The sequence below is a fragment of the Apodemus sylvaticus genome, chromosome X, assembly GCF_947179515.1.
Source record: "Apodemus sylvaticus chromosome X, mApoSyl1.1, whole genome shotgun sequence".
Lineage (NCBI taxonomy): Eukaryota > Metazoa > Chordata > Mammalia > Rodentia > Muridae > Apodemus > Apodemus sylvaticus.
This window is the reverse complement of record NC_067495.1, coordinates 49,409,976-49,414,174: the sequence shown is the minus strand read 5'-3', so window position 1 is coordinate 49,414,174 and position 4,199 is coordinate 49,409,976. Positions and strand designations below refer to the sequence as shown.

The following is a 4,199-nucleotide window of genomic DNA, read 5'->3' as shown; positions in this document are numbered from 1 at the left end:
TCTGGTCCCTGATTTCAGTGGGATTGCTTCAAGTTTCTCTCCATTTAGTTTGATGCTGGCTACCGGTTTGCTGTATATTGCTTTTACTATGTTTAGGTATGGGCCTTGAATTCCTGTTCTCTCCAAGACTTTAAGCATGAAGGGATGCTGAATTTTGTCAAATGCTTTTTCAGCATCCAATGAAATGACCATGTGGTTTTGTTCTTTGAGTTTGTTTATGTAGTGGATTGTATTGATGGATTTCCGTATATTGAACCAACCCTGCATTCCTGGGATAAAGCCTACTTGATCATGGTGGATGATCGTTTTGATGTGTTCTTGGATTCGGTTGGCAAGAATTTTATTGAGTATTTTTGCATCGATGTTCATAAGGGAAATTGGTCTGAAGTTCTCTTTCTTTGTTGGATCTTTGTGTGGCTTTGGTATCAGCGTAATTGTGGCTTCGTAGAAGGAATTGGGTAGTGTTCCTTCTGTTTCTATTTTGTGGAATAGTTTGAAGAGTATTGGTGTTAACTCTTCTTTGAAGGTCTGGTAGAATTCTGCACTGAAGCCATCTGGTCCTGTGCTTTTTTTGGTTGGAAGACTTTCTATGACTCCTTCTATTTCTTTAGGCATTATGGGACTGTTTAGATGGTCTAGTTGGTCCTGATTTAATTTTGGTATTTGGTATCTGTCAAGGAAATTGTCCATTTCCTCCAGATTCTCCAGTTGTGTTGAGTATAGGCTCTTGTAGTAGGATCTGATGATTTTTTGGATTTCCTCAGTTTCCGTTGTTATATCTCCCTTTTCATTTCTAAGTTTGTTAATTTGGATACTTTCTCTGTGCCCTTTGGTCATTCTGGCTAAGGGTTTATCTATCTTGTTGATTTTCTCAAAGAACCAGCTCCTGGTATTGTTGATTTTTTGTATGGTTCTCTTTGTTTCTACTTGATTGATTTCGGCCCTGAGTTTGATGATTTCCTGCCTTCTACTCCTCCTGGGCGAAATAGCTTCTTTTTGTTCCAGGGCTTTCAGGTGTGTCATTAAGCTGGTAATGTATGCTCTCTCCATTTTCTTTTTGGAGGCACTCAGGGCTATGAGTTTTCCTCATATTTTTTAACTTAATTGCTTTTTAATGCCAATGCCTCTTTATAATTTCTAAAATAATCTTCCTTATTCTTGAAAATTTCATACACATAGACAATTGAATATGACTATATCTATCACCTGTTTCCACCCTCCAACTTATACATGTAAGACCCATTTGATATTTTAAAAATGATAGTGAAACAAAGCACCATAACATAGGTTGAATAGGGACAGGAGCCTTCCAGTTGCCGTTTGCTCCAGGGATCCAGGCTGCTTCACAGCCTTCTGTGCATAGCCCACCAGGCTAGAGTGATCTGCCAGCAGTGTTTTCACTTCTGAGCAGGGAGGTGAGATCTCCATTTTCTCTCCAATATCTGTCTGGAGGGAAGAAGCTATGAGCAGTGGAACAGCTGAGACACAGCAGTGGAACAGGAGAGTTCCAATCACCATCTGCACCCTGGAGCCAAGTGGCTCCACCTCTATTTGTGCACAGAACCTGCCAGAATAGTTGGTCTCCCAGAAGTGCTGACACAGGCTTACAGTCCCACAGAGACAGCGAGAACAACGAATACCAGAGATAACCAGATGGTGAAAGGCAAGTGCAAGGTCCCTCCCAAGAGAAAACAAGGCTACTTGGCAAGATCAGAACCTAGTTCTTCCACCACAGCAAGTACGAGCAATAATAAACTCACAAAACAAGACCCCATTGGAGATTTTTCTACATGCTGATTACCAGTGGAACCAGTACCACTTGTTGAAATTGCTTTTTTTTTTCTCCCTGTGTAGTTTAACTTCTTTCTCTTTTTGAAATAGAATTTCATGGACTGATTTTTTCAGATTTCTTTTAGCATTAATGGTGAAGAGGTAATGAATGGAAGTATGACAAAGAGAAGGCAAGGATAAGGCTCAGTCTGGAAAAATCAAACCCCAGAGAGCCTTAACTTCAAGCAATTAACATGTTTCAGAGCTATTGGTCACCCAGTTGTATCTAGTGAAGAATAAATAACATTAATAAATTAAATTCTGTAGCTTTGCTACCTCATCAGATCATAACAGAGAACTCTGGCATAAGATCTGAGCCTAGTATGCAGTAGGTGCCTATGTAACAGATGCTACAGTCTATGAAGATTCTGAAGAGCTTCCTTCATGTTGTTCAATGGGAGACCCAGGTTTTACTTTTACGAGAAGTCTGTTTAAGTCTATTAAGCTTCATTTATGCTTCTTCTCTTGCATGCTGGTGAACCAAGAGTCTAAGAGTTTCTTGCTGCAGTAAAATTGCCAGGCATTAACGTGAAATGCCAAAACCAACACCAGGTATATAAAACAGAGACAGCAGAAAAGCCAGACATGAAGCAACAGGCCTTGCCATGATTTTGAGTTGCTCTGTGGCAGGGAACAGCTCCATGTTGCCATTAATGAGGGTATGAATAGAAAAGAACTCCATACTGATAGTGGAGACCACCAAGATGCTAATGTGGTTTTGAGGGAGGAAGAGAAGACCCAAGGAAGAAGGTACAATTCTCAAGAAATATTGATATCCCCACTGAAAGGGCATAGCCAACTGATCATGTAACAAGAACCTCATGTGCACCATGCTCCTCTTGGCAACCAATAACAGTCATATGACCAGATGCATGTAGATGAGCTTCTTGATTTCATACTTGAGTGTCACATTCCACACCTCATGTGGTAGTCATGGTGATGTGTTCCAGGTTGAGAAAGTTTTTGGCTACTCACAGGCCTGGACATGGCACCATATTGCATAACCAAGCCCTAAGTTCCTAACTCTGATCCTCTGGCTCATCTAGCAGACAAGCCCTCAGTAAACCACTTACTTTGGTCTTACATTATAAATAGTTACTAAGTCAAATGATTGGTTTTCAACTGTGATAAAATGAGATATCTTCTATATTTTCTATTTATATTATATTATACCTCTATTTTTATGATATATGTTTGAGAAATAAGCATTTATATACTTTATATTAAAGAGAAATGAAACCAAGATACATCATTGGTGCTGCTATTTAATACCCAGCTGAATAATTCCATTTTCTTTACCCATAGGCCATGTTTAGTTATTTCATATTTCTGATCTATTTTATTTTTGTAATAAAGCATTTTATTTATTGAAAAGGGAAGTAAAAATACTTATGATAAAATTAAAGATTTACATGGAAAATATTTCTGATAAAGTTGAAGAAAATTAGAAAAACATGTTAGAATTGAATATTATCATAGAAAATTTTACATAGATATAATAATGGTAGGCATAAAAGTATTCCTTTTTTTTTTGTCTTTTTTTTTTATTTGATATAATTTATTTACATTTCAAATGATTTCCCCTTTTCTAGCCCCCCCCCTCCCCGAAGTATTCCTAAGTTGATTGAAAGTGGAATTATAATCATTTTCTGATAAACTTGAAGATTTACATGGAAAATGAAGAAATATATAGAAAACAAGTTACAAAATTCTATCTCAGATGGAAAGAGGAATTAACACTTTCAAAGTTCTTTAATATTCTCAGTCTGAGACCATCACTGAGATTTGTCTTAAAATTCAGAGATAGAATATTGGAGTTTAGGATATTAGATTTGGAAAATTTTATAAATTTAAGTATATGATACCTCCAGAAACTATACTTTAGCACCCTTTTTATGATCTAGATCTTGAATATTTCCATGGCACTCAAGGTAAAGTCTTGTTCATATGCTACTAGGAAGTGGTGGAAGGAAATTGGCCAGTACAAGTATTCTGGAAAGATGTAATAGGTTTATAATCTCTACTTGGTGTTTTTTTCCCCTTTGTGTGCTTGTGCTTGCCTTCCTAGCAAGTCCATTCATTCACTGGCATTAGACCCTACATCTTCAGGACTCCAGAGTATATGAAAGACAAGCTGTGGCATCCATCCTTGTAAAAAGAGCAACTATTGAATTCTTGGACTTTCTGTTCATAGGCAACCATTGTTGAATTAGTTGGACCACAGTCTGTAAATAATTCTAATAAATCTCCTTTCTATATCTACTGAGTTTCTTTCCATTCTTGTACTCTAATAAACTCTAATTAAGAAACATGAATTTAACACCAAAAATTTGATTTGGTAAATTATTAGAAACATTTCTTAAAGTATC

The 4,199-nt window shown here is 37.0% G+C and overlaps 1 pseudogene; it reads right to left on the bottom strand.

Annotated features, from left to right (window-relative positions):
• Positions 1 to 2,277: 2,277 nt before the first annotated feature.
• On the bottom strand, positions 2,278 to 2,817 carry LOC127674462 (protein jagunal homolog 1-like; annotated as a pseudogene).
• Between the last annotated feature and the right edge of the window lie 1,382 nt (positions 2,818 to 4,199).